Consider the following 22,735-nt stretch of genomic DNA (forward strand, 5'->3'; position numbering starts at 1 on the left):
CCGACCCTTCCGATCAACCAGGCAGAAGCAACAACTATAGTAAAAGCTACAGCGCGATCAACGTTCGCCCATTTACGAACTCGCGATGAGATTTGTTTCCTCTGGTCACCAAGCCTACCGTTTACAAACGCATGCGCACTAATTGGGATTCCCCCAATTTCCTCGACCTTGACCTCAGAACTCTCGAAGCCACTACTTCGGCTTTCAATTTAGTTCTTGCATACTGAGAAGCTGGGAACTTTGCTTCCGAAGTTCCCACTTTCAATGTTAATTTGCAGGGTCTCTCACTTGACATCATTATACGACGATATTGCTTCTTAAATGTCCTTACCCATCCAAAAGAAACCTCCAACGCATACTACAATTGCAGGACATTCCTGTTTTTAAGGCAGCTCATTGGGAAATGAGCTCAGACAGAATATCGAAGACGTGAAATGCGTCAATCGAGCAACTGTCGTAACTTGGCTACAATGAGACGGTCGGCTACCTTGCACCATAGAAACAAACTGTGACATTCTTGTTTAATTTAGGTGAAATGCTTGAAACAGAGTGGCTCAAAAGCGACAGTTCGATCAGTTACAAACCGAAAAAAACGTGCTCGAGTCATTCGGCGAAGGTGGCGAGCTTTCAAACCATCACGACTGAATAACATCTTTTCATCACGCTTTTTTCATATGAGTAGCATGGTGCAGTGGTTACGAATTCGGAAATTCGATCCGGCGCTCCGGATTCAAGTGCTGCTGGGAGCAAATTTTTTAATTTTTTTCTTTTATATTGATCTTTTTCTTTATAGGCCTCAATTGCATTCGCTGCAACAACCGGTTTTTGTCTCTGTGTTCTTTTTTATATTTAGTCAAGTTTTGACTAAATATTTTAACGTAGAGGGGGGAATCGAGACGAGGGTCGTGGTGTATGTGTGTATGTGTGTGTGTGTGTGTGTGTGTGTGTGTGTGTGTGTCTGTCTGTGTGTGTGTGTAGAGCGATTCAGACTAAACTACTGGACCGATCTTTATGAAATTTGACATGAGAGTTCCTGGGTATGAAATCCCCATATGTTTTTTTCATTTTTTTGATAAATGTCTTTGATGACGTCATATTCGGCTTTTCGTGAAAGTTGAGGCGGCACTGTCACGCCCTCATTTTTCAACCAAATTGGTTGAAATTTTGGTCAAGTACTCTTCGACGAAGCCCGGGGTTCGGTATTGCATTTCAGCTTGGTGGCTTAAAAATTAATTAATGACTTTGGTCATTAAAAATCGGAAAATTGTAAAAAAAAATAAAAATTTATAAAACGATCCAAATTTACGTTTATCTTATTCTCCATCATTTGCTGATTCCAAAAACATATAAATATGTTATATTCGGATTAAAAACAAGCTCTGAAAATTAAATATATAAAAATTATTATCAAAATTAAATTGTCCAAATCAATTTAAAAACACTTTCATCTTATTCCTTGTCGGTTCCTGATTCCAAAAACATATAGATATGATATGTTTGGATTAAAAACACGCTCAGAAAGTTAAAACAAAGAGAGGTACAGAAAAGCGTGCTATCCTTCTTAGCGCAACTACTACCCCGCTCTTCTTGTCAATTTCACTGCCTTTGCCATGAGCGGTGGACTGACGATGCTACGAGTATACGGTCTTGCTGAAAAATGGCAGCTACTTGACTAAATATTGTATTTTCGCCTTACGCGACTTGTTTTTTTTTAATTGCGTAAAGAAACTGTCCTATGCTTTCACAAAAAATCCAATCTTGACTTTAATATAAAAAGCAGGAAAAAAGAACAGAAAAAAAGATCAATAAAGAAGGATGCTTCCCGATAAAAAAAATAATAAAAAAAAGAGGTAAAAAAGAAAGGGTTGAAGCTGCCTGCATGCAACTGAGATAAAAAATTAAAAAAAGGAGAAAAAAAGTTCAACATAATCATTTATTTTTCTCCCTAACATTCAGGTCAACAAAGTCATTGTCATAACTAGGCAGTCATTCGATTCCAAGACAATCATCACAGGTTTGAACCGACCCTTTCGTTTAACCATTAAAAAAAACCCAGCAATAACGCTGTTAGTACTACAGCGCGCTCAACGTTCGCCCTTTTGAACTCGCGATGAGACTTGTTTCTTCTGGTCGCCAAGCTTACCGTCAACAAACGCATGTACTAGTTGGGATTCCCCCAATTTTCGCGACCTTGACCGAATACTCTCGAAGTCAGCACTACGGCGTTCATGCATAGGCAACAGTTAGAAAGTTAACTTCGGGAGTTCCCACTTTCAAAAGAGGCCTCTACTTCCAGTGTTTCTGACTTCCAGTTCATGCATACTGGCCCTGGGTTTCGCTGTAGTACAATTACCCTCACTTACTTCCTCGCTTGCTTCAAAAGTAAGCACTTTTTCCGTCCCATGCATGCAAAATTGAGGATGTACTTCCGATGTCGCTAAAAACGTAGGAAGTTGTCGCAAACTACCATCAATTACTTCCTCGCTTTGCTTCGAAGTAAGCCCTTCTTCCGGCCCACGCATACGAAAGTGAGGCAAGTTCTTCCGATGTCACTCAAAACTTCGGGAGTTTTCGCGAACTTCCCCCATAAGCATACGGGCACTGATAAGCATCGCTCCACGGCCGCGGCTATTGCCAGGGTCCGTATGCATGAGGAGGAAGTCAGCAACACTGGAAGTAGAGGCCTCTTTCGGAAGTGGAAACTCCCGAACTTTAACTTTCCAACTGTTCACTATGCATGAACGCCGGAGTGGTGACTTCGAGAGTATTCGGTCAAGGTCGCGAAAATTGGGGGAATCCTAACTAGTACGCATGCGTTTGTGAACGGTAAGCTTGCCACCAGAGAAACAAATCTCTTCGAGAGTTCAAAAAGGCGAACGTTGAGCGCGCTGTAGTACTAACAGCGTTATCCCCGAGTACGCTAGTACTTGGGTCCAGCAGACTTTAATTGTGTGTCTGTGTGTGTATCTGTGTGTCTGTCTCGACTTAACGGCTTATTGCTGGGAAACTACTGGGCGCAGTTCTTTCAAAAGTTGATACATTAACTTGATAATAGGTCCGATTGATCGTATTAAAACTTCATAATGTTACCTGGGACCTGAATACGAAATAAATCACAAAAGCCACTCTTAACGGTGGGAGTTTTTGCGGTGGGAGGCTGGTCGCTTTGCGAACAGCCTGAACTAAAGGGGAGACTTGTAGGCGGCTGAGCCGAACACGTCACGCAGTGACGAGAAAAGCATGATTTGCAAGACAGCCGACGGGTTTGGTCTCGGCAAAGAAACTATTGGTCTTGGTGAAAGAGAGACAGAGAGCACGAGAGAGTCTTATGGCCAAAGTGATGCGGGATCGATTCCCGGCATGGGCGGTCTATATTTTTTTTAATTTTTTTTTAAATTCTCGTTTACTATTGTTTATTATGAACGTTTTAATGTTTTATTTCACTCTAATAAATTTTTTAATTGTGTAAAATAAATTTAAATTTTTTTTATTTTTTTTATTTTTTTTATTTATTTTTTTTTAATCCAAGTGACCCGGGTTCGATTCCCGGCATGGGCGGTCTATTTTTTTTTTCTTTAATTCTTGTTTACTATTGTTTATTATGAACGTTTTAATGTTTTATTTTACTCTAATAAGTTTTTTAATTGTGTAAAATAAATAAAATAAATTTTTTTTTAAATCCACGTGCACAAGACAAAAACTTTCATACTGGGGGAGCGAGCCAGTCTGAAGAGTACTCGGGTCCAGCGCCAGCGTTTTTTATTGCTGTTGTTTTTTGAATGGTTAAACGAAAGGGTCAGTTCAAACCTGTGATGATTGTCTTGGAATCGAATGACTGCCTATGACAAATGACTTTGTTGGCCTGAATGTTAGAAGAATAAATGATTATGTTGAACTTTTTATTTTTTTAATTTTTTTTTAATCTCAGTTTGCATGCACGCAGCTTCAATCCTTTTTTTGGGGGGGGCGGGGAGTATCCCTCTTCATTGATCTTTTTTTCTTTTCTTTTGTTCTGCTTTTTATATTAATGTTTCTACTTTAAATGTATCTATATCGTTAACAATAATATTTCTAAATGTATTTTAAACAACTTTTCTATATAACAATTCCCTCTCAGAAATGCATACAATATCCAGAGGGAAACCCTATCTATAAATACCAACACACATTTTGGCTATCACTATCAAATAATTCACATAACTTATTATTGCCTTAAAACTTTGTGAATTTTCAAACACGCCCAAAAAACTTCCTTTACGGTAATTTTTAATAATCATATTGTATTTACAAATCACTTTATCCTCAACGCATTTCCAAATAAACATAATTTTGGGGCACAAAAAAACCAAAAAAACAAACAATTTCGCTCTCACAATAAGTACAACAATTACTGTATGTTGAACTTGTGTTTAATGATTTTATATCGGTAAAACTGTTGGACAAACATAGATTGGTTATAGGGAAAATTTGGGTTACTGGTAAAGTTTAAAAGGAAGAACATTATTCAGTAGACCGTAAATAACTAAGTTTAGTGACTTGTTCCTTATTTATTGGGGAAATGTCTGTCAAGAAGTTTAGATAAGACAATAGTGTTCATCGGTGTTTTAATTTGTTTTCCCTCGTTCATTTTTGATTACGATGGCGATGCATGGTTATGTACAGTTGAAAGTCAAGATTGGATTTTTTTTTTTGAAAGCATAGGACAGTTTCTTTACGCATTTAAAAAAAATAAACACAGAGGCAAAAACCGGTTGTTGCAGTCTGAATGCAATTGAGGTCTATAAAGAAAAAGGTTAATAAACAAATAATGAAAAAATATTTAGCTCCCAGCGGCACTTGAACCCAGAGCGTCGGATCGAAATTCCGAATCCGTAACCACTGCACTATGCTACTCGTCTGGGAAATTGCACGATGCAAAGATGTGTTATCAGTTATTCAGTCGTGGTAGTTTGAAAGCTCACCACCTTCGCCGAATGACTCGAGCACGTTTTTTTTCGGTCAGTAAATGATCGTACTGTCGGTTTTGAGCCCCTCTGTTTCAATCTTTTTACCTAAATTAAACAAGAATGTCACAGTTCGTGTCTATGGTGCAAGGTAGCCGACCGTCTCATTGTAGCCAAGTTACGATAGTTGCTCGATTGACGCATTTCACGTCTTCGATATTGTGTCTGAGCTCATTTCCCAATGAGCTGCCTTTAAAACCGGAACGTCATGCAATTGTAGTATGCGTTGGAGTTTTTTTTAGATGGGTAAGGACCTTTAAGATGCGATATCGTCGTATAAATGATGAAATTAACTTTGAAAGTGGGAACTTCGGAAGCAAAGTTGCCAGCTACTCGGTATGCACGAGCTAACTTGAACGCCGAAGTAGTGGCTTCGAGAGTCCTGAGGTCAAGGTCGAGGAAATTGGAGGAATCCCAATTAGTGCGCATGCGTTTGTAAACGGTAGGCTTGGCGACCAGAAGAAACAAATCTCATCGCGAGTTCGTAAATGGGCGAACGTTGATCGCGCTGTAGCTTTTACTATAGTTGTTGTTTTTGACTGGTTGAACGAAATATAATAGTCTGTTCAAAGCTATGATGATTGTCTTGAAATTGAATGACTGTCTGTAATAATGATTTTGTTGACCAGAGTGTTGGGGAGAATAAAACATTTTTTGTTTATGTGGTAGCGAAGTCGGTTATGTTAAACGTCTTTTGTTTTAATGATTGTGTATCGGTAAAACTGTTTTAGACAAAATAGGTTGGTTAGAGCGAAAGTTTTGGGTTACTGGTAAATTTAAAAAGGCAGAACTCAAGTTTTTTGGGAATCAAGATATAAGGTGTAGTGAAAAGAAGATAAGTTCAGTAACTTTCATATTAATTGGGAAAATGTGTGTCCAAATTTTTACAAAAGATAAATTGTTGTACTTAGGTGTTTGTAAATTATGTCTGTCCTCGTTGATTGTGAACAGGATGTATGTTTATGTAAAGTTGAAAGTCAAGATTGGATTTGTTTATCCTACGCGCGTGTGTGCATGTGTGTTAGACATAGAACACTTTATTATCTCAATTACGAGAAACTCGGGTGTGGTGAATCACAATAAACCACATAAAACGTAAGAGAATAAATAAAATTTGAAGGCGGCAATAATCAGCTCATAATAGTGTGTGTGTGTGTGTGTGGGGGGGGTGGGGGGTGCACACACACACACACACACACACATACACCGTCGAACACACACACACACACGCACGAGCACACAAACAAACACACAATTATACCCGCATGCACGCACGCACGCACGAACGCACGCACACACAGGCAGGCAGGCACTCGCACCGGCGGCAAATACATACAAACACTTCCACACACACGCACACAAACACACACATACACACACACAAACTCACACCCCTCCCCCTCACCCGGCCCACACACACATGTGCGCGCGTGCATGCAAACAAACGAATGAATGAACAGACGCACACCTACACACGCACGCACACACACACACACACACGCACACTCTCACAAAAACACACTCACACATGCACACAAAGACGCCCATTTATATATACTGTTCAAAAAAAGAAACGCATAGTTGCTACTTGCCAAATTTGTTTTATTTTTCGAAAAAATTAACAGAAAATCCAATATTTAGATTATTTGTTTGAAATTTGGTATGGACACAGTTGAATGCACACACAGTTCATTTGCATCTTCAAATCAATCAGTCAATCAATACGATTGGGTGCCGAGGCTGTCAAGTCAGTAGGGGGTGTGACTGCCTTGAGCAGCAACAACTGCCCGGCACCTTCTGGGCATGGACTGGATCAGATGCCGGATATCTTGCTGTGGGATGGTGTCCCACTCCTCCTGAAGTGCCTGCAATAGATCGCGGTGATTTGCCGGCGCTTCTTCTCGCCTGCGCACACGTCTGTCCAATTCATCCCAGAGGTGTTCTATCGGGTTCATGTCTGGCGACATGGATGGCCAGGGAAGCACCTGGACATGGTGGTCGGTGAGGAACTGGGTGGTGAGTTGTGCTGTGTGCGGGCGAGCGTTGTCCTGCTGGAATATGGCATCCTGGTCAGCCAGAAGAGGAAGGGCGTGTGGGCGCAGAATTTCCTCCACGTATCGCTGGGCAGTTATGCGCCCTTGGACGTGCACCAGGGTGCTCCTTCCAGCGGTATTGATCGCCCCCCACACCATGACGCCTCCACCACCATGAACGGGTGCCTCATCCACACAGTTGGGCGCGTAACGTTCGTTTACTCTCCGGTAGACCCTCCTCCGACCATCATGTCGCTGGAGCAGGAAGTAGGACTCGTCGCTGAACCACACGTGTCTCCAGTGATTCCGGACGGTCCAGCGGCGATGGCGGCGGGTGAGGACAGCTCCTCTGTGAGGTCTGCGAGCTCTCAAACCAGCTTCATGCAGGCGGTTCCGCACGGTCTGGTCCGATAATCGGTGTGGCCCGGGGAGAGCCTGGACAGAAGATGAGGCCGACAGGAAACGATTCCGGAGGTGGCGGAGCCGTATGAAGCGGTCGTGAGCAGCAGTTGTCGCCCTTGGTCTTCCCGCTCGTGGCAAGTCAGCAACGGAGCCAGTGGCTTGAAACCTGACCCACAGTCTACTGATGGTGCTCTGGGACACGTGGAAGTGCCTGGCGATTGCACTTTGACTTTGGCCTGCTTGTAAACGACCCAATGCAATTTGGCGGTCTTCTCTGCTCAATCGGGCCATCTTTCGTCGCTGAATTGTCGTCTGATTTCTTTGTGGCGAACAATCCGCTTTTATGGGTTTTGGAAGACATGGTGAGAGCTCAATATTCCCCGAGTTTCACGAGATTACACTGAAGCATGACGAGTGGTCATGCCAAATGAGCAATTTTGACATTGTAGCCACTGATAACGCATGCGTCACGTGCAGAGCTCACTTGTGGCAATGGACGAAAGGTCGACGACCAGATAAACATTTTCTGCAGTTTGGTGGATATCCTTGTAGCCATATAACTAAATTAACCAAATATTACAAGCTATGCGTTTCTTTTTTTGAACAGTATAGAAATAAGCGGGGATGAAAGAGTGGTGGCCAATGACCCAGAACGAAAAAAAGTCAAAGCTGGCAACTCAGGTTTGTATTCAGGGAAATGTACACGAAATGCACGCACGAGATACGACTTTTCTTTCTATTTTCTCTCTTTGGGACTTTCATTTGTGTTAGATCGGTTTGATATGAAAAACTGAAGAAAAGCCCTGCTATTTTGCACTGAGAAACTTTGGAAGTAGCGTGTTTACTTCTGGGTTTCGCTGTAGTACAATTACCCTCACTTACTTCCTCGCTTGCTTCAAAAGTAAGCTCTTTTTCCGTCCCATGCATGGGAAATTGAGGATGTACTTCCGGTGTCGTTCAAAACGTTGGAAGTTGTCGCAAACTACCATCAATTACTTCCTCGCTTTGCTTCGAAGTAAGCCTTTCTTCCGGCCCATGCATGCGAAAGTGAGGCAAGTTCTTCCGATGTCACTCAAAACTTCGGGAGTTTTCGCGAACTTCCCCCATAAGCATACGGGCACCGTTGTCTCTCTGACCGGACGCTACAGTCCTACGCGAATCTATCAAAACAAGAATACAGAGTTATCTCCCATAATGTTTTTCGCGAGCACTGATCTAAATTTGAGATCAGTGTTCGCGAGACGAAAATGATTGCAGATTGGCCGACTTCGACAGTGATCTCCGTTCTGTTCTTCACAGTTATGATAAAGACATCGTTCTAAGGTCAAAACAAGTGGACATTTTGGGACTGCTGCCGGAAGGAGACCGTAATATATGGTTTCATCACTGTCAACTGGCTACAGAAAAAATCATCTGCTCCAGTGGGCGCCGAAACCAAACGGTTGATTATCACGTCACACTTTTGCCATATTTAGAGTTGTTTGCACAGTAAATACAGCCGCGAAAAATAGCTCGCTTGAAACTGTCTTTCATATCAATTCCTTTGTAATTTAAAAAGTACACAACACCATGAAAAATCATTATCGACGATCGCGAATCTGCTTACATCCATAACACATTACGAAAAGATCTAAATATATGATGTAAAAAATAGATTTCCTCGCCAGACAAGGAAAACCAAGGCATCCTGTCAGGAGAATGAGCCGCCGAACTCATTTTGACCTGAGTCCAGGATGGCACGGACTTTCGTCGCTCAGTCAGTTAACGCTCGGTTTGATACGGGGCGGCGGGGTCTAATTATTTATTACACGTGTATTTAATCATTTCTTACACGTGCATGAAATATTTATTACACGTGTACACAACTGTCAGTCGTTAATCGTTTCAGTCTTACACGTGTATGAAATATTTATTACACGTGTATTTAATCAATATGCTTTTCCATAGCATAAGAAAAAAGATAAATACACGTGTATTAATAATTTATTACACGTGTATTTATCATTTATTACACGTGTAATGGTTATGAGCCAAACGGCTTTCCATAAAAAACAAGTGGGACGGACATGCTTTTACTTTCGCTCTCTAGCTCTTGACTGAAAAATGCATCATAACTCTTTTATTTTTGATTTATATGACTTAAAAGTTGGTACAAAGTGAGACAATGTTGTGAAGATAAAAGATATATGAAAAATATCACACTTAGATGCTTTAGTTTGAGGTCGGGCGGTGGGGTCTAAACTGAACAAGTCGGACATGCTTTAACTTTCGCTCTTTAGCTCTTGGAAAATGCATCATAACTCCCTTATTTTTTATTTCTATGACTGAAAATTTGGTACACCGCAAGGAAATACCAACAATTTTCTAAAAAAAGTCAAAAATATAACGTGTATATGCTTTGGTTTGAGGTCGGGCCTGGTCAGGCGGGGTCGGGCGTGGTCGGGGGATAATTAGTCAGACCCGCTGCAAGGGAAGCAACTCTTTCTACTTGTACGAATAGCTTCCGCCGAGATATATGTATAATTTACATAGCATGTGGATTATATCTCAGTAGTACACAGTTACACTCAGAGTAAGAATCCTGGGAAGAGTTGGAATATTCGGGAACACACACACACACACACACGCTTGTCACGGATTGTGTCCTCTGTCAGGGCATTGTCGCTACTCTTTTCTGGACTCGCCCTTGCAGCGGGTACCCGTTCGATCTGTTGCACCTGGATTACAAACCTATCTACTGTTACACTTACAACTTCCCCGGCTGGAAACTGAAGTAGGTAATGATCATTTTGCTGTGCACTTCGGAGAGTCGCGATCGAAACGGACGGCCAGGGAGGGAGCACATGACCTGATGTTTGTGTCGCAGCTGTGACATATGACAATTGACAGGTAGAGCGTGTGTGTGCCAGTTGTTTGGAATGTTGGGCGTATCTGCCTGAACGGAGGTTGTAGTCGTGTTTGAATGGACGTTTTATTTAACTGCAAGGTTTTCAAGGTTGTGTTTTATATTTCTGAATGAATTGTTGCGCCTCTGTTTTGTCTGTCTCTGATATTTTATACATGTTTGTCATTCTATGTATACATACATGTATGTGTGTACATCGTGTGTGTCACTTTTGTCAACGCTTATCCCAGATAGCATGATAACTTAATTAAATTAATGCAAATCAAAAGTGTTACTGGATAAGAAACCCCTAAATGAAATGGCCTGTACAATACCTGAATTAAGATTAAGACACAAACTTAGGCCAAAGGGGTCTATGTCGACCAAAAGTGGGTGCATTCCCTGTAGATGCACTTTCCTGTAGGTGCTTTTCCTGTGGGAAAACAGATCACACTCAATCTCCTTGGTCTCTCATGTCCTACGCGTGCTGGTCGAGTGATCACATGATCGTAGCAAAACGCGATGTGCTACCTTGATGCCCGCAAAGCTGCCGCATCAGTGTCATTAAAAGGGTTTCCTTAGTTGTGCTGATCTGTCGTAAGAGGCGACTAACGGATTCTGTCTCTCCTTTTACCCTTGTTAAGTGTTTCTTGTATTGAATATAGTCAATGTTTGTAAAGATTTTAGTCAAGCAGTATGTAAGAAATGTTAAGTCCTTTGTACTGGAAACTTGCATTCTCCCAGTAAGGTAATATATATATTGTACTACGTTGCAAGCCCCTGGAGCAAATTTTTGATTTGTGCTTTTGTGAACAGAAACAATTGACAAGTGGCTCTATCCATCTCCCCCCTTCCCCCGTCGCGATATAACCTTCGTGGTTGAAAACGACGTAAAACACCAAATAAAGAAAGAAAGAAAGTTGTGCTGATCGGGTCTATGTCGACCAAAAGAATGGGATTCCCTGTAGGTGGACTTCCTGTGGGGGAATTCTCTGTATACAGGGAATCCCACAGGTGTGAGTTCCTGTAAGCATTTCGCCGATCTCGCTGAAAGTCACGTGATGCTTAATTATAGCGTCTTCGGTAGAATTTGATGTTTTTCTATCTTTTTTGGTATTTCTTAAAAAATTCGAGTATGGTTTGTAATTCTGATTTAAGAAAAGTTTAAATTGATAACTAAATGAAAGAAAACGCAGCTAAAATAAATTACTCATAATAACGACATACTGCACGCGAATTCAAGAATTCTAACAGATTTTCCTGTGGAACCGCCTTTGTGGAAGGGGAAGTAATGCTATGGTAACTCAAATCGGTTTACGGCAGTCACGCGCCTGGCACGAGATCGTGTTATGTGTAATGAATGTGTATTCCTGTTAGTGTGTGTGCTTGTGCCGGGACTGACATCATCCAACCACTTCTCTCCCCTTTCATTTATTTCCGTTCCTAGAGTTCCTTCCCTTTTTTGTGTTTCACCTCCGTATTCTTTTCAAACCTTGTTCGTTCGTGTTGCGTCTGCTTTTTGTTGCCTTTTGTGTTTGTTTGTTCCTGATGAAGCTTACATAAGCGAAAATTCGTACTGTCTTGTGCTGTTCTTGTATCGGTGAGTACAGATATTTTTTTGTTTTTTAACTTTGTTCATCTCACCACAGTCACTTTGTTGTTCAGATTTTTATAGGTAAATCAAACTTACGTGTCACGCAAATATGTTGACAATAAATTGTTATGTCATACCCTTGCTCATTGTACTGGAAGCTACTTTATAGCAGAAGTTTATCTTCAACTGAAACTGGTTTATTTGAAGAGTTCAGATTCTTTGCTGCTTGTTCCATTTTGGGGGTCGCTTAATTTTAACCACGTTTTCCTTAATTTTTGTTAACGTTTTCACACTAGATGAGTAAAACTGAACTTCAATTGCATCCAAGAAGTATTGTAAGCATTGCATTGAATAAAGGTTTCATTTAGTTTTTATAGGTAAATTAAACTAAATTGTCACGCAAATATGTCGATCTAAAACAGGAATGGTCATACCCTTGCTCATTTTACAGTAAGCTACTTTAAGCTAAGGTCCCACTATCATGAATATTTCGGCGTACCACAACGAGTTACTATGATTTTGCCAGAACGATGTTTGCCACGAATGATTGCGAAAAATCGGCCAAATACGAACCACAACGACCTCGGCGATTTTCTCCACAAATCCCAAATTATTGTAGTTAGCCATCAAAATTCGTCACAGTGGGAACGGGGGTCCAAGACTGAGATCATGGAGAATTGTATGAATTACAACGGAGAGCGGCGATAGCCAGAACGACGCAGTATGACGCAGAACAAGAAGGAATTACAACGAATATACAACGAATTTCATCAATTCGTTGTGGCGCAACGACTGTTTTGAACATTTCAAAACAGTCGTTGCGACTCCAAAATCTCTGCCGATCTCTGCGATGCACAACGATTTTTTGCCGAACAAGAACGAAGTAATACGAACCACAACGATCTCGGCGATTTTCTCCACTAATCCCAAATCGTTTGTAGTTCGCCGTCAAAATTCGTCACTGTGGGACTTGGGCTTTACAGCAGAAGTTTATGTTAAACTGAAACTAGTTGATTTGAAGAGTTCAGATATTCAACAGCACCAGACAACATTTTAAAATCAGCTGAGACTAGCAACGGTAAGACAGACCTGTTTACACTACACATTGAGCGTAGTAAACTACGATTTTGGTCCCCAAACTACGCAACTACGCATGCTTGTCTTATACTACGCAAACGTTTCGTTTCGACTACACATTTTGACATTTTGAATACGCAAAAACGCGAGCGAGTTCCGATCCATAATTTGTACTAACCGGTTGTGTACTGCGTGCAAAACATGCCCGGCGCCCGCGAGAGTAGCGTAGTCAGTTGGTCTTGCTGCTGTTATTACAACTATCGCGGGCGTTTCAGCACATACTTTTCTGAACGCGGTCACTTCGTTGCTCATTCTTTCTGGAGGGAAAAAAATGGCTACAGCGACGAACACGAATTCTGAAGACTTTGGCGATCAACCGCCACGGAGCAAAAAAAAGAAGCTTGGTCAAACTCCCAGCAAGGCTTTTCTGCCAAAGTACTATGAGGAGCATCCATGCCTAGTTTCGTGGAGAAAAGGGAAGCATTTTGCCCACTGCACTGTGTGCAACACGGCTTTTTGAGAGAAGCACAGTGGGCTTTACGACCGTGTAACCGCCACAAGAAAAGCACTTCTCATGAGGAATTCGAGAAATCCCGACCAAAGCAGAGGAAAAATTGGACTGTTTTGTGAAGAAACCCGTGCCAGGGAAAGAAGACCAAGACAAGCTCACTTTTGAGAGATCGGTAACCAGAGCAGAGGCAATGACCTGCCATATTATTATTATTTATTGCCGACGCAAACCTGTTCTGTTTATATGCAAATTTGCCTTCATGTTGATACACATACTCCCAGTCCCTACTTTTTGTGACTTTGATGTTCTCAGATTGTCACAGGTCTTGAATAGGGGGTCCCACTGTATATGAACTGCATACCCCTCAACATAGCTTTTTTTTTAACAAATGCATGGGTGAAACAAATCCGCCAAATGAAATTGGTCAAATAAAGAATTCCTTATTTTGAAAATCTGTAAAAAAAAACGGATGTATTTTCTCTAACACAGTGACCGGACATCGCTGAATCTTTGTTTCCCTGAGCGCGCGAATTATCGGACTACAGCTTGGCATTTGTTATCATTGTTTACTGTGCAAATTTGTGTGTTTGAGATACCAGGAAAGGCCTACTTTTACCCTTAAAAAGCCTGATTTTTCGTTTTCTTCCGGGGGGCAAGCTCCCCTGGGCCCCCTAAGAGGGCGTTGCCCCTGCACCCCACCAGGGCAAGGGCGGCCCCTGGACCCCGGCCTCATTTTCCTTATTTTTAATTCTGATCAGTTTCACCCATGCAAATGTTCCAAACTAGTTAATAATTTTTTTCTTAACAAATAAACTTAATGCTTGGCTTGTATTTTTGTGGGGGCTTTGTTTGTATTTGTATGAGGAGTATTGTTCACATTGTAATAGTTTTGTTTGGAGTGTTGAGTGTTTGTTTTAGTACGGTATAAGTAACTGTTCTGTTTTGCGGTTTGGGTTGATCAAATTGAAATACTACACATTCACCTGCCAAACTACACATTTGCCTTATTTTCACACCCAAAACTACACATGGTACATTTCAGGGGTAGGCAGGTCTGGTAAGAAAACAACTGACCTGAACTGACCGTTACGCACGTTTCATGCGGCACTGTCACATCCTGAATCATGCGTTTCTTTTGTTCTCACATAAATCCACTCTTGTCAGAAGGGGGAAAGGACTATTAGTCTGAGAATTTCGAAATTAAAGGTTAAACTAATACAATCAAATTAAAACTGCACGGTTTAAGAATAACAAGGGAGTGATAAAGTTATAGCAAACAAATCCGCTTTTGTATATGTGTCGGAAGAACGTTAAATCTTCGCTTGAAAAATTAGCTGCGCCGCAATATTGACTCAAATCGCCTTCCATACCGGAAGTTGACATGACCTTGAAAAAATGTCTGCAGCAGACGACACCGCCGATGGCCAGTCCACAGGACAAAACTCCGAGGTACGCGAGCAATTTGTGTTTGAACCTTGAATATTAATGATCATTGCTAAATGTAGAGATTTAACAAGTAGATGACACAACTGATTTAGCTGTTGTTATCGCGTACGCGTGGTTATTGAGTGAATTGAGCGATAGCTTGGTGGGTAGGGCCTTTGAAGTTTACCCGCCACGACGCTTGTACTGAGGTTACTTGACATTTTTGTGCGTAAGCGCTGTAGTTTTTTAAATGTTTTATCTTTGTTTAGTCTTCTTTCTTAGATTTATTGCGTTGTGATAATGAAGCAAACAAAACTAAGGGGTGAAGTAGGGTTTTAAGTCTCCGCTGTGTACGAAAAGTATGGCAAGCCGACTTATGACTAGAATATGACTGAAATGTTTCTGTTTGATGTTCAAATTTGTGTTTTTTTAGTAGCGCCTGTGAAAATATGCGCTTATGCATGCGTGCGCATATGTGCGAGTGTATGCATGCGTGTGTATGCATCTAATTGCATGTGTGCATTTGCGTACTTACATGCGGACTGCGTATGCGTTCGTGCGTATATATGGGTCATTCTCAGAAATGGTGGTCCAGTGAGAGTGAGTAGGGGTGACACATTTGAAATCATGAAAAAGTAAATTAAAATTATTTCTACCACGACTTTTTTCATCTGAATCTATTCCTGAGACATTAAAGCATTGTTGTATGTCAATAAAAATGGTTTCTATACGTTGGTGTTGTTTTTGTGTGCTTTTCAATTGCGAAGTTCGGCTGTTTCCGGATCGCCGAAGCGTTACACTACTTTCGTGATCAACAATATGTTGAGTCTCATGGCTAAATGCAAACATGCAAACACCAACAAATTACTGCAATCGACAGTCAGGAGTTCAGTATTGGACGTAGCAACACATCTTTGCAAAAACTCACGCTGAATTTGAAGTTACGGGCTTCGAACAAAAAATTATGAATGTCGTAACGCATCGTATCCGGACTCGACGCGCGAACATCGGACAGCAATGTGCTCCATGACTTTGCCACATCACGGCTATTTTTAGCTCTTTGGCGCACAGGAAGTTCGAACAAGAAAATAGTCCTTTGAATCACAGCCAAATATTCACAGAAAACACCAGAATCATATCATTTGCTGAAACTCATGGCGTCGTTTCCTGACCTACGTTACGACTGAAGATGGTTTTTACTTAATTGTCGAGCCTGCAAAGCTTTGTCACAAACTTACACACCGTGGATGGCGACAATGTAGTGTTGGAAGGATATCGAGTGCAAACAGTCTCTCAAAGCGCGAAGTTTAGCGGAACAAAGCAGCCAAGAAGTTTTCGTATCCTCTGATCGTCGATGTTCGACATTCATCAAGTACTTAAAATGGGTAATCTGAACGCAACAGGAACTTTCAACAAATACAGCAAACTCTGACGAATTGTGTTTTGTGTAGTTATTTTGGGTCAGACGGGTTTTGCCGGCAGGAAAGGCCAAACAGTGCAGATTCATGTCTGTCGCACAGGAACCGAAACTGGTTCAAGCATTTCGTTTCTGTGTTGCGACATTCACCTTAGTTTTGTTCCAAATGTCATTTTTTTACCAATATTAGTTGAAGTCCTTACCTTTCATAACTAGAATGTGTTGGGTAGAACACAAAAATACTGCAGAACTGATAAAAAATGCACAAAGGATTGAAGGCTTAGGTGGTTTAAAGTTGGAATTTGGTTTCCATGTTACAACATTCATCACGTAAATACAACACTTTAAAACGTCTCTTATTCAGCAACCAATTACTCTTTTTGTCTAATTTTTGCATTATTATGTATAGCAAACAATAGACTTCATAGTAAAAACAATTATTTTGTATTTCTTGACACTTTATTTTTTACTTTGTATGTAACACTTTGGACCACCATTTCTGAGAATGACCCATATATACGCGTGCATGAGTATACGTGGCAGTAGCGGGTGTGTGTAAAAGCCACTTCTACTTCAAAACTAATGCTTTGGGGGGTGAAAAATATCACTAAAGAGGTCAGTCTGTTTAATATTATGCATTAGCTTTCTTTAGCTGAGCCATTATTATGATACCTTTACAGAATGACGATGGAAAATGCATCATCTGCCAAATCAAGTCCTGCAATGAACTAGTTAAACTTACGGCAAAAGGTTGTGCCGGAATCAACATCGCAAGTCAAAGAAGAGGTGAAGAAAGCATGCATGCAGATGTTAGAGATTATGTTCACAAAGACTGTCGTCGTGAGTACACTGATCCGAAAAGAATTGAAACTAGCTTAACTCTTTCAACACGTCCACCCTATGACATGACTATACACTCAGAACGCATGCGCCAAAGCATATAAATAGCCTGCTGACAACCAAAATTGGGACATTTTGAAAAAAATATTGTATTTTGAAAAAAATATTGTAAAAAAACTAGTACATGTGGGGATTTACTTTTTGCACACAATTAAAGAAAGATTTTTCATTGTTTCAGAAATGTACTTTGTATTTGTCAAAAGGCTTGTTGTGTTTGTGTGGTATGCTATTGAAAATGTCAATAAATAGCCTGCTGACAACCAAAATTTGAAAATTTTGAAAAAAATATTGTATTTTGAAAAAAATATTGTAAAAAAACTAGTACATGTGGAGACTTACTTTTTGCACACAATTAAAGAAAGATCTTTCATTGTTTCAGAAATGTACTTTGTATTTGTCAAAAGGCTTGTTGTGTTTGTGTGGTATGCTATTGAAAATGTCAACAATTTAAATAAAAAAAAGTCCAGAGGCACCACATAAATACTACAGACATGTTTGAAAATATGCACAAAATGTTGTTAGTGAATACTCAAAAAAGAATTTACTAACCTGAATGATACAATGAGATGACTGGGTGATGACTATGATGAATATATCCATGTAGAAGAAAAGAAACACTTGCTGTCACAGTATTTACAGTGCCACAGAGCACAGCTCAACGCAAAACGCCACACCACATTCCAGGCACCAGAATCGAGTCCCATTGCGTTGGGTTTTATCCATAGAAGAAAAGAAACACTTGCTGTCACAGTATTTACAGTTTTTGTATAAATGACTTGTTTAGAACTCGGTTTATGCACGGAGAACATCCTTCTTTGTGTGCCACACTTCGAAGCACGGCTCAACACAAAGCGCCACAGCCATGTGGCCACAGAACATTCCCGGCACCAGAATCGCGTCCGTCCGCTTGCATTGGGTTTTGGCCAAAGTAGCATTGACACCTCGAGCTCTTGATTTGGCTAACTCATTCACCCTCATCACTCACTTATCCATCTATCACAACACCACTGTTTCATGCACACACAGTCACTACCTTCCTTCTGCACGCCGCTTCGCTTCGCAACAACACTGACAACTCGCGACATTTTGGAATCCTAAATATGAAACTAAGGCATGGGTTGGTCCCGTCAATGACCTGTAGTATCCAAACTAACCAATGAAATCAACTGTTCTGGGAGTTATTTGTCGCGTATGGTAATGCAGCCGACCTCTGAACCTATGACGTGGGTTTTCGTATGGAAAATCCCCAGCGTGGTATTTTCCACTTCCAACGCTACTATTAAGGCGGTGTGTGGCGAAGCGACTCACGCACCTTACGCACGGATTCTGGCGGCGTGCTGACAACGGCATGATCAGTGAACGCTTGTATTCGGGCGGCGCGTCGCGAAAAAGTTAAAGAAGACATCCGAGAAAGAATCTCCGACCAAAAGCCTGAAGAAGCGACTTCGATGCGAGGAAGCCCTTTATGACTCTAGATCCCACTGTCTCTTCTGTGGAAAAGGTGAGAATCTCTCGAAGAAGAACAAATCTGCTGGGATGAATCTTGTGAAAGTAAGTACAAAGAACAAATTTCAAAACACAGTGATGCAGAGTTGCAAAACAAGAGATGACAGTTGGTCAAGACAAGTGCAGACAAAGCTAGATTTCTTGCAAGTCTGCTTTGCGAAAGACGTAAGATATCATATTCACTTTAATAAATTCTGCTACTATGTTATTCTTGAAAGGTAAACCAATTTTTGTAGACGCGTCTTCCCGTAAATTACTTGAAAAAAGGCACCATTTGTGCAGAAAATACAACCTGTTGACTCCAGAATTGTCATTTATGATTTGATTTTGGTGAATAATAGTCAAAGGGATGTCTAGTATGTAGTGCAATTATTTCTTTTGGGTTTCGACTTTTCAACTGGCTCCCAGAGAATGCTCAAGTCTTTATTCCACTTTTCTGAAAGATTCCACGCTTTGACCCCCGAAAAAACACTTATCCGCCCGGTGGATTTTAGCGGATTTTGGATATGTTATGCACACACATTCACTTAGGACAGAACAGCTGAGATCAAATTTGATTTTAATAGTTTAAGGTTGAGGCTTTTTGGGGAGAATTTGATTGGACTATATGTACTGCCTTAAAGAGCTCATTACTGTAGATAAATTAGATCTGAACACCAAAGCAACCATATTCAAACCTAAAATACATCTAAACTACAATGAAAATTCTGTGTCACGCTCGAAACTTGCATTATGGGTGTAACATATCGCTATGTACGCGTTCACTGGACAATGGGAGACTACCCATTGTCGGCACCCTCGTACATCTTAGAATAATGTCCCTTGGACAGGGGCGGAAGTGGGACTGGCTCAAGATGTCGGAATAACGAACACGCTCATTTGAACGGCTCTTGTGTTTGTGTTTAATCTAAACACACACACACGCACAAACATTACATGGTGTCAGGTCCTGTGTTCCTGGAGCATCTTAATGGCAAACATAAAGCATTGACAAGTAAGTAACTAGCGCTCATTTCTACAACGTAAATAAGCCACCAGATCTAGCTTGCTTTGCTCAACCCAAATCGTCATGCTCCCATAATGCATCACAGAGAACCCCGTCCTTGAGATTGCTAACTTGAATGCATAACACGCGGCAGACCCTTCCCTTCACTCTGAAAGTTATTTGAAGACTGGTGCACGTTACGTACTTCCAGGTTGTGCATTTCTCGTCATCATCAACAAGTTCGACATCGGCGACATTCCACCACAACCGTTTGGTTATTTCGATTCCACTGCCCTCCGACAGTAGTACATCATGTTATTGTGGTTCAGTAGTACGGACAAAACAAACTGGATATAAAAAATGTCTACCCCTCAACAGAATCCAAGCATTAACTGGGAAGCCTCCAACCTAGCAGAGGAATGGAGGAAATTTGAAGACCATGTAAGACTCATGTTCATAGGTCCTCTCAAAGGCAAAACTGCAGAAGAACGATGTGCTTACATACGCACATGAGTGGGTGACACAGGAAGAGACATACAATTCTTGGAGCCTCTCTGACGAAGACAGCAAGAATTCAGATACCATCTTCACTAAGTTCAAAGAGCATATAGCCCCCAGAAAAAATTCTGTATTCTCGCGATATGTGTTTCAAAAAAGAAATCAACAGCAAGGAGAAACCCTCGAGATCTTCGTCACCGACCTCCGGAATCTCGTGAAAGATTGCTCCTATGACACGCCGGAGGAAATGGTTCGTGACAGAATTGTAGGAGGCATCGTATCAGAAGACATCAGAGAAAAACTCCTCTTGGAAGGCAACGAGCTTACCATGAAAAAGGCCATCGAAATCTCTATTAGACTACAAAACAAATCTGAAGTCCATGGGTACTGGTATCAAGAAAACCGATTCAACCGATATTGATGCCATCGCGCAAACGCCCCGGCCCTACCAAAAACTACAATACCAGCGTGGTCAACAGCATGAGGGCATTGACTGCCGGAACTGCGGAAGAAAACACAGGAAAAGAGATAAATCATTAAATGCCCTGCATTTGGCCAGAAATGCAGACAATGCAGCAAAGTAAACCACTGGGCCAAAATGTGTTGTGGACAGAACTGACAGTGCTACAACTATATAATGGATTGAAAAATGTGTTCGTTAGTGAACATTCTTTTAAAATGACCGGGGCAAAAGCCCAGAAAATAAAATATAATAATTAAATTAAAATAGGTTAGAAAATATTGGTGCACCGCTGTGGTAATGCAAATAGGTTGCAAGTCAGTGTCATTCAACGAAGTAGCCTTTGTTATTTTTTCAATTTAGTTTTAGTCAGATACCAACACATTCTGAATGACTGCCATAGTGCAGCCTGAGAAAACGTGTCAGGAATAAATCGCTTTCACAAAATAGTTCCCGGCCAAATCCGTAAGTAAGGCAATTAATCAGATCTCTGATATAAAGTATCATGGAGAACGATCCAGTAGTTTTCTCTGAATCGCTCGACACATACACACACTTTGTCAAACAATGTGTGTGTGTGTGTGTGTTTAGATTAAACACAAACACAAGAGCCGTTCAACTGAGCGTGTTCTTTATTCCGACATCTTGAGCCAGTCCCACTTCCGCCCCTGTCCAAGGGACATTATTCTAAGATGTACAGGGTGCCGACAATGGGTAGTCTCCCATTGTCCAGTGAACGCGCACATAGCGATATGTTACATCCCCCTTTTTTTAACTAAAAAAAACGAAACCGGCATTGAAGCGCCCACAAGGTTGTGATCCACAACAGGGTAAAGTCTTTTCGCTCGAAGTTTCGAAATGATAACAATAAAAGGAAACGAACAACAAAATGATAAACGATAGACAATAGCGAAACCGACGCGATAATGAAATCAAAACGATAAACGATAGCGAAATCGACGCGATAGTGGTGGCATACATGAGTTGTACAGTGTTATATGTTGAGCTTCTCGGGCGGCTTCACAATGCGCCCTGATCTGGTCACAAGTAGATGGTCAGCCAATGGATGCTCCGTGGGAAGGTGTTGCACAGGCTGCACAGGCGGGCCATCCTGATCAGGTTGGGGAGGTTGGTGTTGGACCTGTTGAGCTGGACTGACAGTTTACCTGATGTGGCGTCGATTGCGTCGGTACACCTGGCCGTCTCCAGTTCTCACAGAATAGGATCTGGGAGTATCGCAGTTGGTGGTGACCTGGGCTGGCTTCCAGTCTGCATCCTTGTTCAGCTTGACATGGACGTTATCACCACTTTTGAGGGGCAACATGAGGCGGCTGGTTCTGTCAAAGTATCTTTTCTGTGATGCCTTGAGGATGTTTCTTCTTGCAGTGAAGGTGTCATTGTGGATGGTCTTTGGTTCCAGTTGTTTGGTGCTTGTTGGCAGTATGGAACGGAGTTGTCGGCCCATAAAAAGCTGGGCTGGAGAAGCAAGGCCATCCACAGGGGTGCTGCGGCACTCTGCCCTTCTGTCTTTGCTCGATTCATGATGCTCTTGACAGTTTGTAGAGTCCATTTGACTGTGGGAAGGCTGGACTGCTGGTGATATGTTAAAAATCCCAAGATCGTGCGAACTCAGCAAAATCTTCTGCAGCAAACTGTGGTCCGTTGTCACTCATGACTACCTCTGGAATGCCGTGTTTTTCGAAATGGGCAGAAAGCTTCCTGGTGATGGCCTTGTATCCCCCCGCGGGTTAGGGGGAAGAATTTACCCGATGCTCCCCAGCATGTCGTAAGAGGCGACTAACGGATTCTGTTTCTCCTTTTACCCTTGTTAAGTGTTTCTTGTATAGAATATAGTCAATGTTTGTAAAGATTTTAGTCAAGCAGTATGTAAGAAATGTTAAGTCCTTTGTACTGGAAACTTGCATTCTCCCAGTAAGGTCATATATTGTACTACGTTGCAAGCCCCTGGAGCAATTTTTTTATTAGTGCTTTTGTGAACAAGAAACAATTAACAAGTGGCTCTATCCCATCCCCCCCCCC

The 22,735-nt window shown here is 41.5% G+C and overlaps 2 protein-coding genes across 6 annotated transcripts in view; one reads left to right on the plus strand and one right to left on the minus strand.

Annotated features, from left to right (window-relative positions):
• LOC138975798 (uncharacterized) overlaps positions 1 to 22,735 on the minus strand; it is a 270,784-nt gene that overhangs the window by 212,047 nt on the left and 36,002 nt on the right. The gene's annotated exons all lie outside the window — the stretch shown is intronic.
• The window catches only part of LOC138975742 (tripartite motif-containing protein 2-like), a 58,570-nt gene continuing 45,744 nt past the window's right edge, over positions 9,910 to 22,735 (plus strand). Inside the window, exon 1 of one of the 5 annotated variants that reach the window (XM_070348499.1) lies at positions 9,910 to 10,215. The gene's annotated coding sequence lies outside the window, so the exon portion shown is untranslated. Of the gene's footprint in view, positions 10,434 to 17,004; positions 17,133 to 18,638; positions 18,748 to 22,735 lie in introns of those variants that run through there. The other 4 variants (XM_070348493.1, XM_070348514.1, XM_070348505.1 and 1 more) reach the window with 4 other exon arrangements.

Source organism: Littorina saxatilis, linkage group LG1 (genome assembly GCF_037325665.1).
Source record: "Littorina saxatilis isolate snail1 linkage group LG1, US_GU_Lsax_2.0, whole genome shotgun sequence".
NCBI classification, from domain to species: Eukaryota; Metazoa; Mollusca; class Gastropoda; order Littorinimorpha; family Littorinidae; genus Littorina; species Littorina saxatilis.